This window comes from Rhinolophus sinicus, chromosome 14, assembly GCF_057876585.1.
Source record: "Rhinolophus sinicus isolate RSI-liver-muscle chromosome 14, RSI-T2T, whole genome shotgun sequence".
Taxonomy (NCBI): Eukaryota; Metazoa; Chordata; class Mammalia; order Chiroptera; family Rhinolophidae; genus Rhinolophus; species Rhinolophus sinicus.
The window spans coordinates 185,452,854-185,467,172 of record NC_142514.1 but is presented as its reverse complement, the minus strand read 5'-3'; the positions used below and the strand labels follow the sequence as shown (position 1 = coordinate 185,467,172).

The 14,319-nt window shown below is 45.9% G+C and overlaps 1 protein-coding gene across 2 annotated transcripts in view; it reads left to right on the top strand.

Annotated features, from left to right (window-relative positions):
* Positions 1-14,319, top strand: part of LTO1 (LTO1 maturation factor of ABCE1) — a 79,405-nt gene that overhangs the window by 40,039 nt on the left and 25,047 nt on the right. The window lies entirely within an intron of this gene.

Genomic DNA, 14,319 nt, shown 5'->3' with positions numbered 1-14,319 from the left:
TTGTGCTGCCTTACCTCCTTTGGTCCTGCCTGCTTTCTCCATCTGGTTTTCCTTTGCTGCTGAAGTCCACCGATGCTGGTTTTTTTGTTTTGTTTTGTTGTTTTCTTGCAACCCAAACCAGGGTGAGGCAGGCACCAGGACCGTGCACGTTTGCAACTTGCAGCAGGTATTACCACCTCACCACCCAATATACTTACAGGAGTTGTCCTGGAAAGAAGCTCATGTTTAATAATGGGAATAGTAGATTATGGTGCATTCAGGGGATAGGAGAACATTAAGTGAAGAAGCAAGATCCAAACGTATATGCACATCATTAGCTCAGCTGCAGGACAGACAGCTGATACGAAGGACATGTGACAGCATGGAAGAACTGAGACTTTTGGGGTGATAGGAATTACTTTTTTCCTTCAAGCTATAGTCTATTATGTGCTTTCCCTATTTTCTTATGAACAAATTCTGTATTCTCTTATGAACAAATGTTTTATAACCAGAAAAGAGAATCCAATCAGGAGCAACTCTAACCATGTCCAGATATTTTCCATAATCCAGACCCCTGGGCTGTCCTTAGGACACTTGAACCAGACCCCTGTGGTTCATCAGGCGGGACCCACATGGGATTGTCTCCATTATGGAGAAGCAGCCTGGCCCCAACCCCAGTTACCAGCTCAGGGGCACCCCAAATTCTCACATGACCTCCTTTCCAGCAGACAAAATAGTAAGAGGCTGGTATTTTAGGTAGAGCTTAATCAGTCCCCAGATGGACGCTGCTTGTAAATGCAAAACCAGGCCTTCACATCACTGAATGGTGACCACTTAGGAGCAGAAGAGGCCCAGACTAAGGCCACGGCTAAGAGGAGGCAGGTGCCTAGGAGGGAGAGTCATAGCGGAACCAACAGATACAGCCTAAAAGGTAAAATGCTGTCCCTTCTGTGGCCAGCTGGGCTGGCTCTGAATGAGAAGCAATGAGGGCAGCTGTCTTTTGTTTAATATGGACTTTGTTATCTCTGAGAATTCATGTCCTCCTTGGGAGACAGGTGTGTGGGCTTGATCCAGTGGTTAGTGCTATCTACCAGGACAAATAAGGACACTTTGAGGGACGCTAGACCTGAGTCTCCCATCTTGGACGTCCTTAGCAGGGGCATTGTATAGACTGACCCACGTGGGGAGAGATACGTGGGGAGGATGTTGTGTGGCAGGTATCACTCCGTGTCCTCTGATATCCATTCCCCATTTTCCACAGATACAGAATTTTTAACTGGGCTCTTACTACTCAACTAAAGACTACATTTCCCAGCCTCCGTTGCAATGAGACTAAGACCTAACCAATCGGTGTGAGTGGAAGTGATGAGTGAAACTTCTGGGTTGGGTCACTAAATGGCTGGGGCATAGAACAGAGTTGCAGGAATCAAGGTTAATATATGGTAGTCAATCCCTTTTCTATACACCAGCAATGGACAAGTGGAATTTGAAGTTAAAAACACAATACTATTTACATTAACACCCCAAAATACAAAATACTTAGGTATAAATCTAACAAAATAGGTATAAGATCTATATGAGGAAAATTACAAACTCTGATGCACGAAATCAAAGAACTAAATAAATGGAGAGATATTCCATGTTCATGGATAGGAAGAGTCAATATTGTCAAGATGTCAGCTCTTCCCAAGTTGATCTAAAGATTCAATGCATTCCTGATCAAAATCTCAGCAAGTTATTTTGAGGATATTGACAAACTGATTCTATGGTTATACGGAGAGGCGAAAGACCCAGAAGAGCCAACGCAATACTGAAGGAGAACGAAATTGGAAGCTGGACATTACGTAACATTAAGACTTACTATAAAGCTACATTATAAAGTAGACACCATTGTGAATAAGGTGTTATCTGTTGTCATAATCATCACCAAACTTGAAGTTAGGGTTATCACACTGCTCTGTCTGCAACTGATCTCCTTTCCCACCCACCTTGCCTGCCACACTTGAGGATTCTATCTCATCATGCCACTCCATGCTCAGGTACCCTAAGTGGCTTCCCGAGGTTCCCCGAAGACCTTCTAAAACCAACCACTTGTCTAATGCTCCAAGACCCTCTTTGCCCAAGTTGACTTCTCCTCCCTTATCTCTCACTCCTCCCTATAAAACTCCCCCTCACACCTTCACACCCACCCCCACCGCCCTATTTCTTCCACCCTTTGCAATAGAATCCCCTTCCGTTAAGTGCATTATACCTTGGCCTTCAATGCAAGACCCAAATGCCGTCCCCATCCTTCACAAACCCTGCTCTGCACTCAGCTCTACACACCATCCTCTCACTCCACTGGTGCCACACACATTCCTTTATGGAAGAGTAGTTTCGTATAGAGTGACCACTTTGCCCTTTCCCACCACCATCCCAGCCTTCCCAGGAGATCATGGAAGGGAGGGATCCCAGGGAAGCCTTCTCTTTGGAAGTGTCTGGAGTTTGGAAAACTTGCTCAGAGTTCTGACTCACAGCTGGGATGCTGGAAGGTTGGGGGGCAGGGTGTCTGTCTGCAAAGGCAGCTCTTTGCGATCCATGAAAACTTCGAGGATCCTGGCCTTCAAGATCTTCCTGATAAAGTGCCTCTCCCCAAATCACAAAGGCTGTGTGAAAGCCGACTCATGTGGGGTGGGGGGACCCTGGGAGATGGAGGCCCAGCTGACAGACCCCAGTGCTTTGTTGTTGCTGCCGCTTTTGTTCTGTTTGCCATAGAACTCTGACTCGCAATGCGCAAAACCTCCTCAAAAGAATATGAACAGGACAATTAGAGGGAGACTGCCGGGGAACGTTGCAACATCGGAAAAATGAATGTGCTCCCCGTGGCAGAGTGTTGGCCCATCCCCTCAATGCTGATTAAGGGGAATTGGGGTTTGTGGGGGCGTTCAGCAAGAGGCCTCTGATTGGGAGACAATTTTGTGGCTTTGGTCTGTAATTTGGATTCAAGGGATCAGGCACAGTTAATGTGATAAACTTACAAACCTCCGCGGTGACCAGACGTGGAGGATGGCCCCACAGGCAGCCACCAAGCTGGCGTGGCAAACACTTGACTTTTGAGGCCAGGGACCGGCCAGAAGGCTGAGCCTCCAGGGCTGTTGAGACGAGCCCGTTGGCTGGCTTTGGAAATCTGGAAATACAAATCATTGGTCTTACTTACCATCTAGTTCTAAATGCACACTGCTATCGAGTTTCGTTTTTGTCAGACATCGGTGTTTGAAATTGTCCAGGTCCTAGACTATGAACTTTGTGAGGCAGGAGGGAGCCGCCCTTACCCTACCCTGGGGCTTTGTACTCCGTAGGGGCTTTGCACAGATATGTTGGAGCAAGGAATACATAGAACAAAGGATTAAAAGATGTGTTTTTGGCTTGAAGAGTGATGGCCTACAGGCCATTCCATTCTCTGTCCCGAGAGATCTTCCTGATGGCCAGGCTCATTTGAATGTCACCAGGAACACATGGGTTCTTTTAGGCTAGTGACCACGTTAGTACACAAAGATCAGGCTAACTGAGAAGACAGACAAACTGTGTGTGTTAAATGTTGTGGGAAATAGGGAAGATGGGGTGGACGTGATTGGATGGTGTGAGGGAGGGGTGGGAGTGATGGGTGGGGTGGGGGCGGGGCGGAGGAAACAATATCCACAGCCGTGGGTTCCCACCCTCTGTCTTCCTTCAGGGTCTCCTGGGCCCTCGTGCACAGATGCCACACATTGGTGTCTAGATACTGTTTGATGTTCTGGTTTTATACTTACGTTTCTTTGGTTCAACCTTCGCCCTCAATGTGGCCAAAGTGGGGTGAGTCCCTCTTCCCCTCCATTTGGTTGGGGGGAGATTGGAAATTTTCGAAGAGGAATGCTTGCGAGAAGGCCAATAAACCAGCAGACTATGAGACGGACTAAGACATGAATGAGCTTATACAGGGCACATTTCCCATCTTAATTCGAGCTGAGATCTAATCAGGGGTCAGTTAGTTGAGCTGACACCATCAGTGGGGCACCAGGCTCCCGTCCCTTCCCATTTCTAAAGGGTAACAGCGATACATGAACATTGAGTGGTAAGTATGCTTTCCGGCTTGGCTTCAGCAGGGCATGTGACTTCAGATAACGTCTCTGGACTACATGATAAAGCAGTCCGGTTGGTTTTCTCAATTAAACAGGGACCCCTGAGTAATGGCAACCAAGGAAATGGGTCTCGAGCAGCAAGCCACAGGGTTCCACTCCTGTTCAACTCTTCATGCAATGACTTTAATACGAAGTCCAAAAACCTGCTTATCTAACTGGCAGACGAGAGGGACTTACCCTCAAGGAGTCTTACTAAATGCAGCTGATGGGATAACATTTTCTAGGCTGGGGGACACTCAGATTGTTCCATTTTTCACTTTTACAAATAACATCCTTATACAAAATACTTCTCTTAATCTCAATGTGATTTCCAGTAGCCTAGTGCTCTGTGAGATATTACTAATGTTATCACAAAAAGAGATTCTGAGATCAAATTCACTGAGTAAAAACTACATACTTGGGAGATTCACAAGGCACATTTGCAAAGGCACTGACAAGTCCTGCAGCCTAGAAACATGCTTGTTTGTGACCAGTACACTTTTTATGTCACCTCTTGACATCGCATGGCAGGGTTCCAGAAATATTTCTACTTGGGAAACATTGTGTTAGAACATATTTTCCTCGTGTGATACAAAAAAAGTGTATGTACTTTTCCCTCAATAAGATAAAAAAGGCTGTCAGAACACTTGCCAGACAGAACCAGCTCATGGCAGGCCACAGCAGCCATGTGGAAGGAACTTTTCCCCTCCATTTCTTCCCACACTGGGTCTTACCATTTTGTTTCTCTCAGCTGGATTCCCAGTGGTATATGATGTTTTTGAATTATTTAGAGTTTCTTTCTTTAATCGCCAGTGAAGAAACTTTGCATTTCCATGTGATGACTCGTTATGTAAATTCTCTGGTGTGTCAATTATATTTTCTTCTTCTTCTCGATAACTTATTAAATGGACTAGACACTGATCTTGTATATTTTATAGCAATACTTCATGGGGAGTTGGCTTTTTATTTACGTTTATTACACATTTTCCCAATGATGTCACTCTTTTGTATTTTATCATGTGCATGGTTATGAAAGAGGTTTAATTTTTTCTTTTTACATACTCAACACCCTCCATCTTGCCTCCAATGAGATGTTTCATGTCTTTAGTTAGAATTTGTTGCCTTTACATGGATGGGGGAAAATGTTATTCTGTTTTCTTCTATCTCGTTAAAATAAATCTGAAAAAATACACAATGTGTGTTTTCTCGTCATGGAAGTAATACAGGTTTATTATGGAAAATAAAAATGAGCAAAAACATGAGAAAAACAAGCCCCTGAAGTACCACCACTCAGCTAGCACTGGTACTATCTTTTGTAGATCTTTTCAGACTTTTCTCAGTGTTTATATACTCTTATTTTCACTTTTTTACAAAATGTTTAAATTAAAATTTTTTATATGAACAGTTTTTAACTGTACTTTTTAGAGTATGCACCTTCTTGTACTCTGTGTACACATGTGCACACGTGTGCACAGACACGTATGCACAGACACACACACGCACAAGCCCATACACGCTCTTCAACAGGAATTTTGGGTTTTCCCAATGGATCACATTCCTAAAAGTGCCCTTCAGAAGCTCTTGGCCTTAGCTAAATATGACGGTGTGCAGGAAAACACGTTCTCTGGAAAGACAAGCCCTGATTCTTGATTCTCATGTGGACTTCCCTGGTTTCTATGGTGTGAAAACGCCCACGTGGCTGATGGTGGGCTTTTTATGATTTAACAAATGGATTGCAGATTTTTTTGACTATTTAACACTGGGCTCTTGTCTGCTGGCCACGACCAGCTGGTCATCGTTGTTCTGTGTTTTGTCTTCCTTTTTTCTCCTATCAGGGTCTTAGCATGGCCTTTGAGTAAGTGTTTTGTGTCCCCAAGAAAATGGATACTCAATTATTTGATTTTTAAATTGTGATTAAAATTTCTTATTTTATGTGGTTTTTCTAGTTGCGTGATACTCATCTAAGTTGCTGCCGATAAGCATTTTTTTCTATGTACCTTATCTTCCAGAATTAATTTGCTAGCACCTTTGGTGGCTTTCCTAGATTTATAATCATGACTACCACAAAACTGATATTTTTATGCCTTCTCAGCCTACATTTGCATGTTATTTCCTTTTCTTATTAAATAGCTTTCACCAGTATTTCTAGTTTTTTAAATTAAAATAGGAGTGGTCACTGGACGGGGCACATGGCAGGTGACTCCGATTTTTAATGCTAATGACTCATTATTTAAGTAACATTGGCTTTTGATTTTAAATCCACAATTTTCATCATGTTTCGAATAAAACCTGTCCTACGAATTTTTAAATAGTGAATGTTTTTCAGCCTCCTTGACGTCTATTGAGACAATTAAATAACCTCCGTTTACTCTCTCTCAGGCCAATAGGATAAGTCATTTTCCTGCTCATCGCCACCAACTTATTCTTGGGAAAACCCTACTTGGTTGCTGTAGACGCATGTGTTTAAGTGCTGACAGTCTCTGCTTGTATTTCATTTTTTTTAAACAGACATTTTGCTGAGGACGAATGTTTGATAGCGCGGAGCGTTCCCATACCCTTCCCGCAGTTTCCCGATTTTAATATCTTGCATAAACGCTGCAGCTTCGTCAAATCTAAGAGGGTGACATCGGAACGCTGCTGTTAAGTAAATCCCAGGCGTCCCCTGGTTTCGCTAGGTTTCCTACTTGTGCTTGCATTTCAGGTTTGTGGTTATGATTGAGACTAACCTACTCATTTTCACTGCTCTTTCCAGTTTGATTCCAAATTCTGTTTGCACCCTACTTCTATCGTGCACCCTATTTCTATATATTTTGTCACAGTTTATTAAGTGGAAGACATTCCTTGAAGGATACACACTTTCTCTGATTCGGGCAGGTGAACAAACATATATGGAAGGTTACTGTATTGAGAAAATAATCTGCATTCTTGCTGTTCTAGAAGAACCCAAAGGCATGAGCGCCATCTTTCCCTTCCCTACCTGTCCTTCCAGAGGACAAGCAAATCCTTGACACAGGGCTTCCTGGATCCATTGGGGTGAAGATAATTCACTCTGGTTTTAGAAAAGTGTTGAAATGGCTCAAGGATCGGGGACGCTCTGGTTTACATTGGGGGCCTGAATGGGGCCAGGTCTGGGGGTGGCTGGGTCTGGTAGGCAAGATGGGGGCTGTATTTAAAGGCAGGGGCATTCTGAGAATGGGGAAGGCCCATGCTCGGTTCCCTCACAGCACCCAGAAAAGTGGCAGGTCCTCTGACAGGGTGGCACCTGAACGCCAGGGTGGGAGATGGAGGAAAGGAGTTTTGGGGTGGGACTCGTGTCAAAGGAGCTCTGTGCCGTACCTGGTATGGCAGGATGGAGTTCCACCTTCAAATGGCCAGCGAGGGCAGCTCACCGACGACTCTGATGGAGCAAAGACCAGTGGCCTCTCTCCCATCCCAGGTTGTGTAAACCTCCCCACATTTCTCCTGTGCAACACGGATAACACTAACGTACATTCCCCCAGAGCGTCCCTGAATCTCGTCTTTCTTCTCTGGATGCCCACCGAGGCTCAGGGCTGTAAGTGCCAGCCCGAAGCTGGCCACCCCAGGTTGGTCTGTGCAGCCAGGACACCTCCCAGGTCCCCACATTCATTTACGGGGCTGCTGTTTGACATCTGGCCCAGCCACTAGCACACGTTCCAGACTTAACATTTCTGAAATGTCTCAAAGGCGTCCTCAACTCCTGACCTTCTCCCCAACCTCCCCACCTCCTCACCTGTGGGCTCCCCATCCTGGCAGATGGAAGCCCCATTTCTCCAGTTGTTCACGCCCCAAACCTTGTAGTCGTCCTTGACTCACATTGTCCCCTCACACCTCAGGTCCAGTTGCTAGCAAGTCCTTCCAACTTGCCAAGTCCTTGGCACTTCCCGTTACTTTTCTTGTCTGTCTAATCCCATTCCTGAAGTCCCCACCCTCATGACCTAGGCACCTGCCAAAGGCCCCACCTCCTAACACCGTCACCATCACATATGTATTTGGGAGGGGGGACACACAAACATTCAGACCAATGCACTCCTTTTAGTCTCAAACGTCTCATAGCTGCAAATGGGATTTTTCTCCCCCCACCTCCATGTGTTTGGGTTAAGGATGGTGAAGAGACACGGAGATGGCCACTGTGGAGTTAGAAGAGCTAACAGTGTTAGGGCTTCCGTCAGAGAACTTCTGGATCCCTCGGGACTTTGGTGACCATTGAGTGGCTTTTGCAGACTCGCGTGAACGAATCTGAGTCGAATGGCAGAAGCCTCCCTTGGAAAACTGACCTGCCCGTCTGTAAATTGGAAAATGGAGCCTCCCCACATAGGGAAAATCATGGTTCAGGAATTGAAAATAATGTGGTTAATAGCATTTGAAAAGGCTCTTCACTGTGCAGTCTTTTAAAAGGAAAAAAAGAATGAAAAAACAGCTCATAAAAGTCTGTTGTAAAAACCTCAGTGGACGGCGTTGCTTTCAAATACTACCATTGTTTCGAACTGAATTCAGTAAAATTTTTATTAAGTTCATTATTTTTCCCTTCTCAATAAAACATCTAAACAATTTTTCAAAGTCCCAGATCAAGCCTTTTATCTTCACAGGGCAAATTCCACCTGCCATTTGCAAATGGGCTCATTTTGGTCAACAGGCTACAGCATTTCCCGCCTCTGCAAAGTTTCCGTTGGCAGCTGGGCAGGCCTGCTTAGACTGTCACACTGTCCTCTGGGAGGGGGAATACAGCCTCTATTTTTTCATTGGTTGAGGGTGTATTCAGTGGAAAGGAGAGCATGGACACACCAAGCTTCTTTTCTGTTGTATCTCATGGTATTTACAGCTTCGAAGGTTTCAAGGCAAGAAGGCTTGCGGGAGGATGACAGGTCCATCCTTGGGACCCCCTACTTCTGGGTCCGAGACCTCAGAGGAGTGGGTGTGTGTCTTTCCTCCTCTCCTGCCTCGTTCAGGAGCCCTTTTGTGGCTCTCTGTCCCTCTCCCCGTCTTCTGTGTGTTCTACCACAATTCTCCAGCAACTGGAGCCAGACACTCCCGAGAACTACTAAGCATCTTCCAGCATCCTGAGCTGGGCTGGGTGGGGTCCCGGCCTCCTTTGTTCCACCTGGAGCTTCCAGCCAGGCGGGGGGCTCAACTCCTATACAAATGACAAAACCACAGCTGGGCTCTTCCCCTAATTCACCTGGAAAGATCACACCTCTTAAACAGAAAACCGAGCAGCTTCTTAAGGAGGCGACATCTCATTCGTGTCCTTCCCTAGGAGCTAGTCCTCTATGGGTCAAGTTGGCCTCCAGTGGCCACTGTCAATTAAAGGGACCCCACACTCCAACACGCAGTGCCAGTCTCATGGTGTTAAACTGAATTAAAGCTCTGTCCTGTGAACCTGCCTTTCTGTTTCCAGCATCTTTCCAGCTGGTAGAGAAGTTTATCCTGAGTACCAAGTCATGTGCTGGAAGGTTGATGAGCATTTTGGCACCACAATCTGCTAATCTGATGGCAGCCAGACGTCTGTTTCCTGACACATGAAGAGTGGCACAGTCCTAAGAAGTCAGGGATTCTGACCCTGGGGGCCGTGAACTTGGAGGGGAAAAAAGTTACAACTTTATTTTTACCAGCCTTTAAGTATAATCGGGCATATTGATGGTCGGCAACAAACCACGGTGGCAGTGGCAGAGCGAGTGGCTTTGTCACCAACAGGAATTTTCAAACCACATCACAGTTGTTGCAGAGATCCTAAAATATCTGCCCTTCAAAATCATGGAAGTTTCTAGACCTACTGCTGGGAGTTTATTTTATGTGTCATGAAGATGGGCAGTTTCTATATCACAAAAATTTATTATTTTTTAAATATTGAGTTAACTGATTTTGGTGCAATTTGTATCTTTTGTAATCCAAAACATTTTATGTTTTGTTTTTATAAGTATTCTGAGAAGGGGGCCACAGAATTTAATAGTTGCTAGAAAGTCCACCTCACAGCAAAGACTCAGAGCCCTCACCCCCGCACCCCGGTTATCTTTTTACTCCCGAAGAATGAGAAATGCAGACCTGAGCCCTGAAGCCAGAAACATTCCAGAGGATTCCGTGTGGGTGTGGTGTGTGGAGGGCACAGTCACTGGAATGAAAGCAAAATTTAAAAACCTCATGGAGAAATCGTGGACGGTGCATGCCTCCAAGAATACACCCCAGGCCATCTGCTCCTGGCTGACTGCATGGGCCTCCCCTGGGCTTCCTCGGCTCAGGACTTTGTCCACTGCATGCCACACCCCACTCTCACCTATTCAGACCTTCCATATCCTTCAAAGCTCTGCTGGGCCTCACCTCCTCCAGGAAGCCTGCCTGGACCAGTGGCGGCCATGGCCACCCAGGCTCACTGCCCAGGCCCACACTCCCATGATGAAGTGATGCCGGAGGACGTCATCTCTTACATGGGCCCGCTGACTTCATTGCTGAAACCATGTGGCCTCCCCGAGGGTGGCAGGAAACCTGGAGGAAGGGGCCCAGCTTGCGGCCCCAGTGCCCACCCCTCGGCTGGCAAGGAGCAGGAACACCTCGGTGAAATGTTCGGAAAATGATTGCCATCGTCAGTCGTGCCACAGTTGTCAGCCACGTCACTGGGGGGGTCTCTGGAGCTCACTGAACAGGGAGATGGAAAACAGAGGCTCCGTAAACGTGGAGAAGTGAAAAGTGCTCCACTCACCAGGCGGCATTGCCACCACCTCCCATCTTGGGGGGCATTGCCTGGCCCCCCGGGCCTTGCTCACCATCCCTGAGCTGGTCACGTTGGGGTTTCAATCTGAGTGTGAAGTGTTGGTATATGATCTGAGCAAGCACTTGAACCAAATCTGGGAATAAGTCCTGTGCCCCCAGACCTCCTGGGGTCCCCCACACCCCTGCAGTCCCCCAGACCCTGTTTTCCCTCTCAGTAAAAAGTGGTGCCCCAAACCCCCTGCAGCTCCCCAGACCCCCCCCACCCCGAAGCTCCCACACCCCCATTGCCCCCAGGCCCCATGTCTGGGCAGGTTGTTAGGAGCGGCCTGTCTGTGGGTTCCTTTCCGTGCATGAGCCCTTCAGCCAAGGGCTTCTCCATCCAAACAAGGCTTCACTCATGTCCTGTGGTGGTCAGCGTCCCCTCTGGGCCAGTGCAGAGCAGAACCAAGGAGAGAGCCATTCAGTGGGAGGAGCCAAGGGGAAACCTGTGAAACTGCCCCCTCCTGGCTGAGATTGCGAGTCAGGAGCAACCACCACCTGGAAGAACAGTGGGGTGAGTTCCCCACAAAAGCTTACGGGTGCAGGGGTACTGGCCTCATCACATCCCCACTCAGTTCCCATCGGGCCCGGCAGAAATCAGGTGGGGCACAGTGTATGAGGCTGTCATAACCTTAACCCACGGCAGCTCAAGCCACATGCCTCGTATTTACTGCAGCCGAGCTGACACTGGGTAGAGAGTCTCTACCCACCTACTGACTGGGTCAGACTCTCTTCATTCCCTCCTGTAGATTTTTTTTTTTTTAAGATTTTATTGGGGAAGGGGAACAGGACTTTATTGGGGAATAGTGTGTACTTCCAGGCCTTTTTTCCAAGTCAAGTTGTTGTCCTTTCAATCTTAGTTGTGGAGGGTGCCATTCAGCTTCAAGTTGTTGTCCTTTCAGTCTTAGTTGTGAAGGGCACAGCTCAGCTCTAGGTCCAGTTGCCGTTGCTAGTTGCAGGGGGCACAGCCCACCATCTGTGCAGGACTCGAGGAATTGAACTGGCAACCTTGTAGTTGAGAGCCCACTGGCCCATGTGGGAATGGAGTTAAGAGCACGGAGCTCCAATCACCTGAGCCACCGGGCTGGCCCCCCTCCTATAGATTCTTGTCTTCACCTGGTGTAATTTCCCGCCAGCCTGAAGAATATCCTGGGAGTATAGATCTACTGGTGATAAATTTTATCGGTTTTATTGATCTGGAAATGTCTTTATTTCAATTCTCTAGTTTTTTAAAAAAAATTTTTTAAATTTAATTTAATTTAATTTTTTTTAATTCTCTTGTTTTTGAAGGACATTTTCGCTGGATGTAGCATTCCAAGTTGATGATTCTTTTCTTTCAACACTATGTCTTTCCACTAACTTCTGAATCTCTATTGTTTCTGATGAGACACTAGCCATCATTTTTGGGTTGTTTCCTTGTATGTAATGTATTTTTTCCTCTGGCTGCTTTCAAGGTTTTCAATAGTTTTACTATGATGTGCCTAGGTCTGGTTTGGTTTTTTTCTTTTGTTTTGCAATTATTCTGTTTGGAGTCAACTGAGTTTCTTGGATCTGTAATTTGTTTGTTTGTTTCTATTATATGAAAATCATCAACTGTGGGAAATTCTTTACTTTATTTCTTCACATGTTTTCTGTCTCATTTTCACTCTCCTTTCCTTCTAGGACTGCAATTAGACATATACTGGTCCATGTGATTCTGTAGGTCTTTGCGGGTCTGTTAGTTTTCTTTTCATTTTTTGATCTGTATTTTAGATGTGATAGTTTCTATTGATCTCTTTTCAGGTCATCTCTTCTGTCACCTATAGTCTTCTAGGACAATAGACTATGTCCTAAAAGACTATAAATGACAGAAGAGATGACCTGATTTGTTATTATGCCTTTGAGTTCCAGAATTTCCATTTAGTTCTCAAGTTCTAATTTCTCTGCTGAGATTCCCTATTCTTTCCATAATTAGGACTATATTTTCCTTTAAGTCCTTCGACTTATTTATAATAATAGCTTTAAAGTCTATATCTGCTAAGTCCAACGTCTGGGCCATCTCAGGGTCAGTTTCAATCAACTGCTTTTTTATTGAATATGTGTCACATTTTTCTGTTGCCTTGCATGTCTGGAATTTTTTCTATTATGTGGAGCTTCATATGATGTATGACATTGTACATGACACATTATAAAGACTTGGGATTCTGATCCTTGCCTCTGAGTTGATTTTTGTTCTAGTAGGTAATTGTTTTCTTGGCTGATCACTTGAGCTTGCATAGACTTGGATCTGGTGTTTCTTGTGCCGCTCTAAGTTGATTTGGCTCATCCTCCAAATTCTGCCTTCCAGCCACATGAAAAGCCCTTGTTGAAACTTGGGTTAAGGCTCTGTTAGAGAGAGTGTAGACTAGATCTTACTCTAGGGGATAGTCTTTACTCCTAAGGCTTTTGTAATGTCTTTTAAGTTGGGTATAAATTAAATCACTCCCTTTTCACTGGCCTGGAATTCCAGTGTGTCTCAGCACAGTTGGGCCTCCCAACCTCACAGCAGCTGTTCCCAGGTAATTCTTGTGTAGTCTTTCCCTGCACATGCACAGCCCCTCTTTTGACCAAGGACTGGCAGGGACCTCTGCACAAGTGTCTGGGCTCCCTTGCTTGGCACAGCTTCCTTCACTCTGGGGCCCTGACCCATAGATTTGAGTTACTTTGGCAGCCTCCTCAGCTCAGTGAGATTGCCATACTCTGCTCTGCTCCAGCCTCCTGCCCGACAGTCAGGAAGTTTGCCCCAGGCAGAGAGGCAGGCCAATCAGTGGGATTACCTCACGAGTTTTTCTTCCTCTCAGTCTTTGCTGCCTGTTGTCCAATGCCAAACACAGCTGCTTCATACTTCCCCCCATTTTTATAGTTGCTTCTGTCAGGGAGGTTACTCTGGGAGTTGCCTCTCCGTCTTGGAGGCAGAAATGGAAGTTGGATGATAGACATCTATTGACAGAGAGGATGTGTTCTTCTCCTTCCCCGTCAGTGAGGGTCAAAAGCAACTTGTCCTTACATGGCAAGGATAGCAGTACACATTTACTGTCGTGCTCCAGACCTGCATTAACTCTCCTGTTCTCTACACAAGATACCTCACAGGGACCAGAGTCATCTTGATATTCGACAGCGCATGCTGGTCTGCTAAACGGATAACATATGCTCACTGGATGTGGTGAGCAGGGAGGGGCAAGTACCCTGGAAGCCCTGATAAGATGCATGCATGCCCAGAATGTAGGAGGCAAACTCATGAAAATTTAAGGGTCTGCATACCAATGAAATGATTAGGGACGCAGTGTCTGGGGCGTGCTGGGACAACTCCTTTAACAAGAAACAATTTGGGTCAAATATGTGGTGATGGAAGGAGAACTGACTCTGGGTGGTGAACACACAGTGCAATATACAGATGATGTGTTATGGAATTATCCACTTGAAG